Source organism: Garra rufa, chromosome 1, assembly GCF_049309525.1.
Source record: "Garra rufa chromosome 1, GarRuf1.0, whole genome shotgun sequence".
NCBI classification, from domain to species: domain Eukaryota; kingdom Metazoa; phylum Chordata; class Actinopteri; order Cypriniformes; family Cyprinidae; genus Garra; species Garra rufa.
This window is the reverse complement of record NC_133361.1, coordinates 104,187,191-104,200,426: the sequence shown is the minus strand read 5'-3', so window position 1 is coordinate 104,200,426 and position 13,236 is coordinate 104,187,191. Positions and strand designations below refer to the sequence as shown.

Here is a 13,236-nt window from a genome sequence, read left to right as displayed (position 1 = left end):
ATATACAATCCACAGAAAGTGTAATCCAAAGTTTGCAGGTGGTGAATGGAAAGGTGAGCTCTAAAATTAGCAACTCCTCAATCCAACAGTTTGGTGACTGTCCTTTGTTTGTCATGCTGCTCTCTTATACAGTTGTACTTCCTGCTTCCTGTCATGTGTCTAGTCACATGGCAGGCCAACCATCCATTTTTAAAGACACACACTCACTTAAAATGTTAAGAGTAATAAAATGGCCTAAAAAACATGTAAAACACTTAAAACTCTATAATACATTTAAATGATTGTAATAAATAGAGCGGTAAAACACGTCTTTCTAAAAGCCAGCATATTATATAAATAGTGAAGAAAAGGCAAAAGCTTACAGCAACTGGTATTCCCAGGCGGTCTCCCATCCAAGTACTAAGCAGGCCCGACGCTGCTTAGCTTCCGAGATCAGACGAGATCGGGCGCTCTCAGCGCGGTATGGCCGTAAGCGAGGGCTGCTCCAAAAAGTGGGCTATTTAAAGATCAGCCTCCGTAAAAGCCAGCATATTATATAAATAGTGAAGAAAAGGCAAAAGCTTACAGCACCTGGTATTCCCAGGCGGTCTCCCATCCAAGTGTAACAATCGGCCTTATCAGCCGAGTTACAAGACTAAAATGGGATCAGATTTAACTGTGAGAGATGACTAGTGGTTAAAAGAATGAGACATAAAAGAAGATTGGTTTAAATAGATTTGGTTTATTTACAAGGTTCACATAAAAGACTTTAAAACAACACGATAAAACGAGGTAAACGCTGTTAAAAGAATACAGTTCATTTGTCCATACCCTAAAAACAGTCCAAGAATCCCAGTGTGTTGATAAGTCCAATGTGAGTGTCCACCGGTGTATATACAATCCACAGAAAGTGTAATCCACAGTTTGCAGGTGGTGAATGGAAAGGTGAGCTCTAAAATTAGCAACTCCTCAATCCAACAGTTTGGTGACTGTCCTTTGTTTGTCATGCTGCTCTCTTATACAGTTGTACTTCCTGCTTCCTGTCATGTGTCTAGTCACATGGCAGGCCAACCATCCATTTTTTAAAGACACACACTCACTTAAAATGTTAAGAGTAATAAAATGGCCTAAAAAACATGTAAAACACTTAAAACTCTATAATACATTTAAATGATTGTAATAAATAGAGCGGTAAAACACGTCTTTCTAAAAGCCAGCATATTATATAAATAGTGAAGAAAAGGCAAAAGCTTACAGCACCTGGTATTCCCAGGCGGTCTCCCATCCAAGTACTAAGCAGGCCCGACGCTGCTTAGCTTCCGAGATCAGACGAGATCGGGCGCTCTCAGCGCGGTATGGCCGTAAGCGAGGGCTGCTCCAAAAAGTGGGCTATTTAAAGATCAGCCTCCGTAAAAGCCAGCATATTATATAAATAGTGAAGAAAAGGCAAAAGCTTACAGCACCTGGTATTCCCAGGCGGTCTCCCATCCAAGTACTAAGCAGGCCCGACGCTGCTTAGCTTCCGAGATCAGACGAGATCGGGCGCTCTCAGCGCGGTATGGCCGTAAGCGAGGGCTGCTCCAAAAAGTGGGCTATTTAAAGATCAGCCTCCGTAAAAGCCAGCATATTATATAAATAGTGAAGAAAAGGCAAAAGCTTACAGCACCTGGTATTCCCAGGCGGTCTCCCATCCAAGTGTAACAATCGGCCTTATCAGCCGAGTTACAAGACTAAAATGGGGTCAGATTTAACTGTGAGAGATGACTAGTGGTTAAAAGAATGAGACATAAAAGAAGATTGGTTTAAATAGATTTGGTTTATTTACAAGGTTCACATAAAAGACTTTAAAACAACACGATAAAACGAGGTAAACGCTGTTAAAAGCATACAGTTCATTTGTCCATACCCTAAAAACAGTCCAAGAATCCCAGTGTGTTGATAAGTCCAATGTGAGTGTCCACCGGTGTATATACAATCCACAGAAAGTGTAATCCAAAGTTTGCAGGTGGTGAATGGAAAGGTGAGCTCTAAAATTAGCAACTCCTCAATCCAACAGTTTGGTGACTGTCCTTTGTTTGTCATGCTGCTCTCTTATACAGTTGTACTTCCTGCTTCCTGTCATGTGTCTAGTCACATGGCAGGCCAACCATCCATTTTTTAAAGACACACACTTACTTAAAATGTTAAGAGTAATAAAATGGCCTAAAAAACATGTAAAACACTTAAAACTCTATAATACATTTAAATGATTGTAATAAATAGAGCGGTAAAAGACGTCTTTCTAAAAGCCAGCATATTATATAAATAGTGAAGAAAAGGCAAAAGCTGGCACCTGGTATTCCCAGGCGGTCTCCCATCCAAGTACTAAGCAGGCCCGACGCTGCTTAGCTTCCGAGATCAGACGAGATCGGGCGCTCTCAGCGCGGTATGGCCGTAAGCGAGGGCTGCTCCAAAAAGTGGGCTATTTAAAGATCAGCCTCCGTAAAAGCCAGCATATTATATAAATAGTGAAGAAAAGGCAAAAGCTTACAGCACCTGGTATTCCCAGGCGGTCTCCCATCCAAGTACTAAGCAGGCCCGACGCTGCTTAGCTTCCGAGATCAGACGAGATCGGGCGCTCTCAGCGCGGTATGGCCGTAAGCGAGGGCTGCTCCAAAAAGTGGGCTATTTAAAGATCAGCCTCCGTAAAAGCCAGCATATTATATAAATAGTGAAGAAAAGGCAAAAGCTTACAGCACCTGGTATTCCCAGGCGGTCTCCCATCCAAGTACTAAGGAGGCCCGACGCTGCTTAGCTTCCGAGATCAGACGAGATCGGGCGCTCTCAGCGCGGTATGGCCGTAAGCGAGGGCTGCTCCAAAAAGTGGGCTATTTAAAGATCAGCCTCCGTAAAAGCCAGCATATTATATAAATAGTGAAGAAAAGGCAAAAGCTTACAGCACCTGGTATTCCCAGGCGGTCTCCCATCCAAGTGTAACAATCGGCCTTATCAGCCGAGTTACAAGACTAAAATGGGGTCAGATTTAACTGTGAGAGATGACTAGTGGTTAAAAGAATGAGACATAAAAGAAGATTGGTTTAAATAGATTTGGTTTATTTACAAGGTTCACATAAAAGACTTTAAAACAACACGATAAAACGAGGTAAACGCTGTTAAAAGAATACAGTTCATTTGTCCATACCCTAAAAACAGTCCAAGAATCCCAGTGTGTTGATAAGTCCAATGTGAGTGTCCACCGGTGTATATACAATCCACAGAAAGTGTAATCCAAAGTTTGCAGGTGGTGAATGGAAAGGTGAGCTCTAAAATTAGCAACTCCTCAATCCAACAGTTTGGTGACTGTCCTTTGTTTGTCATGCTGCTCTCTTATACAGTTGTACTTCCTGCTTCCTGTCATGTGTCTAGTCACATGGCAGGCCAACCATCCATTTTTAAAGACACACACTCACTTAAAATGTTAAGAGTAATAAAATGGCCTAAAAAACATGTAAAACACTTAAAACTCTATAATACATTTAAATGATTGTAATAAATAGAGCGGTAAAACACGTCTTTCTAAAAGCCAGCATATTATATAAATAGTGAAGAAAAGGCAAAAGCTTACAGCACCTGGTATTCCCAGGCGGTCTCCCATCCAAGTACTAAGCAGGCCCGACGCTGCTTAGCTTCCGAGATCAGACGAGATCGGGCGCTCTCAGCGCGGTATGGCCGTAAGCGAGGGCTGCTCCAAAAAGTGGGCTATTTAAAGATCAGCCTCCGTAAAAGCCAGCATATTATATAAATAGTAAAGAAAAGGCAAAAGCTTACAGCACCTGGTATTCCCAGGCGGTCTCCCATCCAAGTACTAAGCAGGCCCGACGCTGCTTAGCTTCCGAGATCAGACGAGATCGGGCGCTCTCAGCGCGGTATGGCCGTAAGCGAGGGCTGCTCCAAAAAGTGGGCTATTTAAAGATCAGCCTCCGTAAAAGCCAGCATATTATATAAATAGTGAAGAAAAGGCAAAAGCTTACAGCACCTGGTATTCCCAGGCGGTCTCCCATCCAAGTGTAACAATCGGCCTTATCAGCCGAGTTACAAGACTAAAATGGGGTCAGATTTAACTGTGAGAGATGACTAGTGGTTAAAAGAATGAGACATAAAAGAAGATTGGTTTAAATAGATTTGGTTTATTTACAAGGTTCACATAAAAGACTTTAAAACAACACGATAAAACGAGGTAAACGCTGTTAAAAGCATACAGTTCATTTGTCCATACCCTAAAAACAGTCCAAGAATCCCAGTGTGTTGATAAGTCCAATGTGAGTGTCCACCGGTGTATATACAATCCACAGAAAGTGTAATCCAAAGTTTGCAGGTGGTGAATGGAAAGGTGAGCTCTAAAATTAGCAACTCCTCAATCCAACAGTTTGGTGACTGTCCTTTGTTTGTCATGCTGCTCTCTTATACAGTTGTACTTCCTGCTTCCTGTCATGTGTCTAGTCACATGGCAGGCCAACCATCCATTTTTTAAAGACACACACTCACTTAAAATGTTAAGAGTAATAAAATGGCCTAAAAAACATGTAAAACACTTAAAACTCTATAATACATTTAAATGATTGTAATAAATAGAGCGGTAAAACACGTCTTTCTAAAAGCCAGCATATTATATAAATAGTGAAGAAAAGGCAAAAGCTTACAGCACCTGGTATTCCCAGGCGGTCTCCCATCCAAGTACTAAGCAGGCCCGACGCTGCTTAGCTTCCGAGATCAGACGAGATCGGGCGCTCTCAGCGCGGTATGGCCGTAAGCGAGGGCTGCTCCAAAAAGTGGGCTATTTAAAGATCAGCCTCCGTAAAAGCCAGCATATTATATAAATAGTGAAGAAAAGGCAAAAGCTTACAGCACCTGGTATTCCCAGGCGGTCTCTCATCCAAGTACTAAGCAGGTCCGACGCTGCTTAGCTTCCGAGATCAGACGAGATCGGGCGCTCTCAGCGCGGTATGGCCGTAAGCGAGGGCTGCTCCAAAAAGTGAGCTATTTAAAGATCAGCCTCCGTAAAAGCCAGCATATTATATAAATAGTGAAGAAAAGGCAAAAGCTTACAGCACCTGGTATTCCCAGGCGGTCTCCCATCCAAGTGTAACAATCGGCCTTATCAGCCGAGTTACAAGACTAAAATGGGGTCAGATTTAACTGTGAGAGATGACTAGTGGTTAAAAGAATGAGACATAAAAGAAGATTGGTTTAAATAGATTTGGTTTATTTACAAGGTTCACATAAAAGACTTTAAAACAACACGATAAAACGAGGTAAACGCTGTTAAAAGAATACAGTTCATTTGTCCATACCCTAAAAACAGTCCAAGAATCCCAGTGTGTTGATAAGTCCAATGTGAGTGTCCACCGGTGTATATACAATCCACAGAAAGTGTAATCCAAAGTTTGCAGGTGGTGAATGGAAAGGTGAGCTCTAAAATTAGCAACTCCTCAATCCAACAGTTTGGTGACTGTCCTTTGTTTGTCATGCTGCTCTCTTATACAGTTGTACTTCCTGCTTCCTGTCATGTGTCTAGTCACATGGCAGGCCAACCATCCATTTTTAAAGACACACACTCACTTAAAATGTTAAGAGTAATAAAATGGCCTAAAAAACATGTAAAACACTTAAAACTCTATAATACATTTAAATGATTGTAATAAATAGAGCGGTAAAACACGTCTTTCTAAAAGCCAGCATATTATATAAATAGTGAAGAAAAGGCAAAAGCTTACAGCACCTGGTATTCCCAGGCGGTCTCCCATCCAAGTACTAAGCAGGCCCGACGCTGCTTAGCTTCCGAGATCAGACGAGATCGGGCGCTCTCAGCGCGGTATGGCCGTAAGCGAGGGCTGCTCCAAAAAGTGGGCTATTTAAAGATCAGCCTCCGTAAAAGCCAGCATATTATATAAATAGTGAAGAAAAGGCAAAAGCTTACAGCACCTGGTATTCCCAGGCGGTCTCCCATCCAAGTGTAACAATCGGCCTTATCAGCCGAGTTACAAGACTAAAATGGGGTCAGATTTAACTGTGAGAGATGACTAGTGGTTAAAAGAATGAGACATAAAAGAAGATTGGTTTAAATAGATTTGGTTTATTTACAAGGTTCACATAAAAGACTTTAAAACAACACGATAAAACGAGGTAAACGCTGTTAAAAGAATACAGTTCATTTGTCCATACCCTAAAAACAGTCCAAGAATCCCAGTGTGTTGATAAGTCCAATGTGAGTGTCCACCGGTGTATATACAATCCACAGAAAGTGTAATCCAAAGTTTGCAGGTGGTGAATGGAAAGGTGAGCTCTAAAATTAGCAACTCCTCAATCCAACAGTTTGGTGACTGTCCTTTGTTTGTCATGCTGCTCTCTTATACAGTTGTACTTCCTGCTTCCTGTCATGTGTCTAGTCACATGGCAGGCCAACCATCCATTTTTAAAGACACACACTCACTTAAAATGTTAAGAGTAATAAAATGGCCTAAAAAACATGTAAAACACTTAAAACTCTATAATACATTTAAATGATTGTAATAAATAGAGCGGTAAAACACGTCTTTCTAAAAGCCAGCATATTATATAAATAGTGAAGAAAAGGCAAAAGCTTACAGCACCTGGTATTCCCAGGCGGTCTCCCATCCAAGTACTAAGCAGGCCCGACGCTGCTTAGCTTCCGAGATCAGACGAGATTGGGCGCTCTCAGCGCGGTATGGCCGTAAGCGAGGGCTGCTCCAAAAAGTGGGCTATTTAAAGATCAGCCTCCGTAAAAGCCAGCATATTATATAAATAGTGAAGAAAAGGCAAAAGCTTACAGCACCTGGTATTCCCAGGCGGTCTCCCATCCAAGTACTAAGCAGGCCCGACGCTGCTTAGCTTCCGAGATCAGACGAGATCGGGCGCTCTTTTTTTTTTTTTTTTTTTTTTATTTATTTAAAACATGTTAATACATTTTAAAAACAGTCTGAATCACATTCTGGCAACAATACATTAAATCGAAACCATGTCATTTCAATAAATGGGTTATCATTTACAAAAATTTTGACAAAAACATCTTTCTCTTCATTCATATTACAGTAATCAAACAAAACATTTAAAATAAAACACATCTTCACCTTAAAAAGTTTGCACACAGGTATTTTTGTTTTCTTTTGTTTGACAAAATTCCTTCTGCTCCAAATTACAAATCTAGCAATGGTTAATATCAAATTTAAAAAACACACATTCTTAAAATTACCTTTAGAACCAAATAAAAACATTGTTTCCCATTCTTCATCAATACATCTTTGTTCTACTCCCAATTTACTTGTCATTTCTTTTAATTTTTTTATAAAACATTTTAACCCTGTGCATTTAAAAAAAATATGTATCAATCCTTCATCTTCCCTATTACATACCTTGCATATTGCATCACTTGCCATTCCAAATTTACACAGTCTCATTTCACTTAATAAACAATTATGTCTTAAAATATAATCAAAGTTTTCTAAAATTGGACTTTTCCACCAAGCTCTTAGATTTTTCCATATTTTCTTAGTTTCCATACTTGGGTACAATCTTTGCCAATATCCTTCTGCTTTTGGTGTGATAAAAACATCTTCACATAAACAAGAATAAAACATCTTTAAAATACCATCTTTAAAAGCATGCTGTTTGTCATTACTTTTAAAATCAATCATCATTCCATCATTACCTTTTGTTTCTTCTGTACCTTCTATAATATTTATCCATTCTTCCGGTATTACTTCTTTCATTTGTTTGTATTGTTTTTCTAAGACTGTTTTAGTTTCATTGTCATAATTTTCTACAATTGCGTCTCTTATTACTTGCACCGGTACAAAACCAGGTATCACTTCATACAAAATATCTTTTATTTGCTTTATCCCCGCATAAAACCATTTTTTATAAAAAATGGTATCATTTCCCTTTTTAATTTGATTATTTAAAAACAATGGTTGTCTTAAAATCTCTTCCCTGGTAAAAGACGTACAAACAACATGCTTTCTAAAATCACCCCATGCTTTTACAACCTCTTTATAAAACTCTGGTATTCCGTTCATCATGTTTTCTTTTAGCTTCATCCATAAAACATCATCTCCCATTTTTCCACATTTATTTAAAAAATAGTTCATTACACCCTTCCACGCATATTTCCCATGTTTCCAGTATTTATTAACAGTTTTTATTCTTATACTTTTCATTCTTATTAATGGATCTATTAGTCCCAACCCTCCTTCCTCCACCTTTCCAATTAGAGTGTCATAAGCAATTTTCGATGGTTTCCCCTCCCATAAAAAGTTTAAAACAATAGATTTGATTTTTTTATACACCCATATAGGCAAACTCACAGAACCCAATACATACCACATTTTTGATAAAAACAAAGAATTAATAACTAAAACCTTCCCTTTTAAAAATAATCCTCTTAATTTCCAGAAATTTAATCTCTTCTCCATTCCTTTTAAAACCTCCTCCCATACCACTTCTCTTATTTCATTTTCATTTTCTCCAACCCTTATACCTAAAATTTTCATACTCTTCTTTTCTTCCTTAAATTGCATTTTATTCAGCAGATCATTCGGTAATCCAATTTTCATGTATGTAGTTTTTTCTTTATTAACTTTTGCCCCTGTTCCTTTACAATATCTTTCTAAAACTTCCATTGCTTTATCCATACTTTTAATATCTTTTACAAACAATGTCGTGTCATCTGCATATTGAAATATTTTTTGTTCTGATTCTTCTCCTTTTATGCGTATTCCTTTTATGTTCTTTTCCTGGTCTACTGCCAGTCCTAAAGCTTCAGATACTAAAGTGTATAATAATGCTGACATAGGACACCCTTGTCTGATTGATCTCGTTATTTTAAAATCTTTAGTTAAAAAACCATTCACTTTTACACAACTACTTATATCTGTATATAAACATTTTATCCATTTTAAAAAATTCTCCCCAAAACCAAATCTCTCCATCACATGTATCAAGTATTTGTGTTCAACTCTATCAAAAGCCTTTTCTAAATCCACACTTATTATATATCCTGTTTCTTTCTCCTCCTTCATGTACCATATCATATCTCTTATATTGTTAATGACATCAGTAATATCTCTTTTTAGAACAGCATATGCTTGATTTGTAGTAATTATATTTGGTACTACTATTTTCAATCGATTGGCTAAAATTTTGGCTAATATTTTATAATCTGTATTCAACATGCTTAGTGGTCTGTAGTTTTTCAGGTCTCTCTTATCACCTTTTTTCTTGTAAATTATTTTCACCATACCTTTCTTCATACTATTCGATAAATTCCCTTTTTTAAAATTATCTATAAATATTTCATTTAAAATTGGACATAACACATCTTTAAAAACCTTATAAAATTCAGCTGTTAATCCATCTATTCCTGGACTTTTACCATTTTTCAGTTGATCAATTGCAATTCCTATTTCTAATTCCGTAATCTCACTCTCACACATTTCTTTGTCTCCCTCATTAACTTTAACCTGTATTTTACTTAATACAAATTCCTCATCTTCTAAAACTATCTCATTTTTGGTAAATAAATGCTTATAGAATTCTCTGACTTCTTCCAAAATTCCTGTTTTATCTTCTACAATCCTCGCATCTTCTGTTTTAATACTTTTTATTATATCTGCTCTCTGTCTTGTTTTTTCTAATTCATAAAAATATTTCGTACTTCTTTCTCCTTCTACAATGTCTTTCGCCCTACTTCTTATTATTGCTCCTTTACACTTCTCTTCTTCTATTTTCTTTAATTCTTCCTGTAATTCTATTATCTTATCAATATTTTCATCATGCTCATTTACTTTCCTCATTTCTTCATCCCACTCTTTTTTGATCTTATTTTCTTTCATCTTTTTGACTTTTTGCCATTTGTTTGAATATTCCATTGAGAATTTTTTTATTCTTTTTTTTAGAATGTCCCACCAAAACCCTTTTTCCATTTCATACATTTCCTCATTTACACTATTAATTATTATACTTTCTATTTCCATTCTGTATATTTCATTTTTTAGAAGTTCTGCATTTAATATCCACACCCCTGGTCCTTTATCAGCCTCATTAAAATTCATCAATATCCATAAAAAATCATGATCACTCTCACTATAATTTTTGTAAGACGCCTTAGTGACATAATATGCTTCCTTTTTCTTACATAAAAATAAGTCTATTCTACTTTGCTTTAGAACTCTGTCAACAATTTGTCTTCTTGAATATTCTCTTTTCATACCATTCCTCTCTCTCCACACATCCACCATATTATATTTCTCCATTATGTTATGTAGTTCATTCCTCCCTCTATCTCTTCTAAATCCCATTGAATCATCTACATCAATTCTCTGTATTACAGTGTTAAAATCCCCTAACACCATAATGTTGTCATGTTTTTCTATTAACTCATTCATATCCCTGTAAAAATTAAATTTATCTCTTTCATCATTTGGTGCATGTATATTACACACTTTCATTTCTTTTCCATTACACACAAATTTAACAATTATTATTCTTCCCTTTGTGTCTTTATAATCTATATTTACTTCTTCAAATACTCCTTTTCTTATTAAGATAGCTACCCCTCTCTTCCTTTCCATATCACAGTTACTATATATTTCTCCGTTCCATAATTTTCTAATTTCATCACTTATTTTATCTTCCCATTTCGTTTCTTGTAAACATAGCACATCACATTTTTTGGTCAGACACATTAATCTTTCAAACTTTTGACATTTGGATAATCCTCTAGCATTCAGCGATACAATTGATATAGAGCTCATTAAAGAAAAGATTGGAAAAACCAAAAACCACCATTCAATCCGTTTCATTGTCTTTCAAAAAAGTATTTTTTACTTCACCCATTTCAGCTTTCCTCCTCTCCAGTCTTTCCTTTTGCTCTTCTCTTCTTATCTTCTGCCTTTTAAGAACCTGTTGAATGTCTAAGCCATCTTTTCTTGTTTTTACACATCTATTCAGTCTTTCTTTTCCTTTGTTTTCCATTCCACGAATTTCCCCCCCATTGTCTGCTCCTCTTACCTCAGTCAGTGTCTTTATTCCCTTATCCTCAGCTTTTTCTTTTTCTTGTCCTTTTTCGTAGTCCAGTTCATTAGTGTCCACATCGTCCTGTTCCTTAGAAAATCCTTCTTTAATCAAATTTATATCCTCTTTGTTCGCTCCTCCTCCCATCTCCATTCCTTGTTCTTCATCTTCCTTCTTTTCTTTATTCTCATCTATGTTGTTGTTCTCCTCTTCCTCGTCATCTTGTTTCTCGTCCTCTCCTTGCGTCTGCCTTTGTGAGTCATTTAACCTCTCAATTGTTGTAACTCCCATTACCTCTTGTATTTCCATTCCTGGATCTTCATTTTCCTCGTCTTCTATCTCGCATCTGCATCTTAACATTGTCTTTTGGCAGCCTTGGCACCGCGGGACTTTACAGTCTCGCGCATAATGCCCCTGCTCAAGACAATTTCTGCATGTGAATTGTGGGCAGTCCTTTTTTTCATGCTCCGGACTTACACAGATCCTGCATGTCTTCACTTGATTATCGTGAATCACTCTGAAGTACTGCACTCCTTCTTCAGTCCTGAAGCTTGTGTTGTATGGTAAAGACGTCACCTCTTGTGGAAACTTTACCCTCAAAAATCGTGTTCCGTCTGCCACCGTTGTCCCGGGATGATATCTTCTTCTTAGTGGTAGAATGGGAGTTACACCCCAATTGATTAGTTTTTGACTGATTTCCTCATCTTCTATATAGCTGGGCAGACTCAAGAAAGACACCATTCTTTCTGTTGCACACAATTTCCTTATCTCACATTCTTGTCCGTTTATCATTATTCCATTCAACAGCAAATCACAGTCCATCTCACTTTCCATAGTCATTTCAAAATCATAATTATTTTTTCTTCTCAGTCCGATCAATTTTCCCATTCCAACTTTCTCTTCAACTGCTTTAATTATCATTAGTATTGTTATATTTTCTATATCTTTAACAGTCATTGTTAATGTTGCTTCTTTCTTGTATTCCCTCTGATACCTTGTTTGTTTGCTTAATTTCTGTATCATTTGTTGTCGTTGAGATAAAACATTTCTTTTTTCTCCAACTTCTTTCTCAATTCCAATACCTTCAGTTGATTGTAGATCTCCTTTCCGTTCTTGTCCAGTTGTTTTTCTTTCTTGTTTCCTCCTTGAAACCACCGTCGCCCACGTTTCATTATTGTTTTCTCCATGTCTTTCATTTATATTCCTTTCAGTTATGTCTGCAACAAATCCTGGTTCCGCATTTCCCATCTCATGTTGTTTTACCAGTCCGTGTTCTTTGTCCATTAAATCCATATTTTGGTTGTCTCAAACCCCAAACAGAAAGACCTGTTTGGGGTTAAAAAAAAACCTTCCTCAAAAAAAACTTCTTCTAACTAAAAAACAAACAAAATAAATGTGAAAAAACACCCAGAAAAACGGTGAGCCTATCTCACCTACTGCACACTACAAACTGCCAACTCACTTCCTGTTTGCTCTCTAGCGCCTCAGGTGGGGGTATGGCCGTAAGCGAGGGCTGCTCCAAAAAGTGGGCTATTTAAAGATCAGCCTCCGTAAAAGCCAGCATATTATATAAATAGTGAAGAAAAGGCAAAAGCTTACAGCACCTGGTATTCCCAGGCGGTCTCCCATCCAAGTGTAACAATCGGCCTTATCAGCCGAGTTACAAGACTAAAATGGGATCAGATTTAACTGTGAGAGATGACTAGTGGTTAAAAGAATGAGACATAAAAGAAGATTGGTTTAAATAGATTTGGTTTATTTACAAGGTTCACATAAAAGACTTTAAAACAACACGATAAAACGAGGTAAACGCTGTTAAAAGAATACAGTTCATTTGTCCATACCCTAAAAACAGTCCAAGAATCCCAGTGTGTTGATAAGTCCAATGTGAGTGTCCACCGGTGTATATACAATCCACAGAAAGTGTAATCCACAGTTTGCAGGTGGTGAATGGAAAGGTGAGCTCTAAAATTAGCAACTCCTCAATCCAACAGTTTGGTGACTGTCCTTTGTTTGTCATGCTGCTCTCTTATACAGTTGTACTTCCTGCTTCCTGTCATGTGTCTAGTCACATGGCAGGCCAACCATCCATTTTTTAAAGACACACACTCACTTAAAATGTTAAGAGTAATAAAATGGCCTAAAAAACATGTAAAACACTTAAAACTCTATAATACATTTAAATGATTG

At 37.5% G+C, this 13,236-nt stretch overlaps 11 non-coding genes and 1 pseudogene across 11 annotated transcripts; all 12 read right to left on the bottom strand.

The window, feature by feature from the left end:
• Positions 1–355: 355 nt before the first annotated feature.
• LOC141318700 (5S ribosomal RNA) lies at positions 356–474 on the bottom strand. The gene has a single exon (XR_012353001.1). It is a non-coding gene; the product is annotated as a 5S ribosomal RNA (ribosomal RNA).
• A 753-nt stretch (positions 475–1,227) lies between these two features.
• LOC141300666 (5S ribosomal RNA) lies at positions 1,228–1,346 on the bottom strand. The gene has a single exon (XR_012342017.1). It is a non-coding gene; the product is annotated as a 5S ribosomal RNA (ribosomal RNA).
• Positions 1,347–1,430: 84 nt separating this feature from the next.
• On the bottom strand, positions 1,431–1,549 carry LOC141300659 (5S ribosomal RNA). Its single transcript, XR_012342016.1, has one exon. It is a non-coding gene; the product is annotated as a 5S ribosomal RNA (ribosomal RNA).
• Positions 1,550–2,302: 753 nt separating this feature from the next.
• LOC141346288 (5S ribosomal RNA) lies at positions 2,303–2,418 on the bottom strand (annotated as a pseudogene).
• An 84-nt stretch (positions 2,419–2,502) lies between these two features.
• Positions 2,503–2,621, bottom strand: LOC141300653 (5S ribosomal RNA). The gene has a single exon (XR_012342015.1). It is a non-coding gene; the product is annotated as a 5S ribosomal RNA (ribosomal RNA).
• An 84-nt stretch (positions 2,622–2,705) lies between these two features.
• Positions 2,706–2,824, bottom strand: LOC141318981 (5S ribosomal RNA). Its single transcript, XR_012353263.1, has one exon. It is a non-coding gene; the product is annotated as a 5S ribosomal RNA (ribosomal RNA).
• A 752-nt stretch (positions 2,825–3,576) lies between these two features.
• On the bottom strand, positions 3,577–3,695 carry LOC141300646 (5S ribosomal RNA). The gene has a single exon (XR_012342013.1). It is a non-coding gene; the product is annotated as a 5S ribosomal RNA (ribosomal RNA).
• An 84-nt stretch (positions 3,696–3,779) lies between these two features.
• Positions 3,780–3,898, bottom strand: LOC141300640 (5S ribosomal RNA). Its single transcript, XR_012342012.1, has one exon. It is a non-coding gene; the product is annotated as a 5S ribosomal RNA (ribosomal RNA).
• Positions 3,899–4,651: 753 nt separating this feature from the next.
• Positions 4,652–4,770, bottom strand: LOC141300634 (5S ribosomal RNA). The gene has a single exon (XR_012342011.1). It is a non-coding gene; the product is annotated as a 5S ribosomal RNA (ribosomal RNA).
• An 84-nt stretch (positions 4,771–4,854) lies between these two features.
• On the bottom strand, positions 4,855–4,973 carry LOC141319044 (5S ribosomal RNA). The gene has a single exon (XR_012353322.1). It is a non-coding gene; the product is annotated as a 5S ribosomal RNA (ribosomal RNA).
• Positions 4,974–5,725: 752 nt separating this feature from the next.
• Positions 5,726–5,844, bottom strand: LOC141300626 (5S ribosomal RNA). Its single transcript, XR_012342010.1, has one exon. It is a non-coding gene; the product is annotated as a 5S ribosomal RNA (ribosomal RNA).
• A 752-nt stretch (positions 5,845–6,596) lies between these two features.
• Positions 6,597–6,715, bottom strand: LOC141318687 (5S ribosomal RNA). Its single transcript, XR_012352988.1, has one exon. It is a non-coding gene; the product is annotated as a 5S ribosomal RNA (ribosomal RNA).
• Between the last annotated feature and the right edge of the window lie 6,521 nt (positions 6,716–13,236).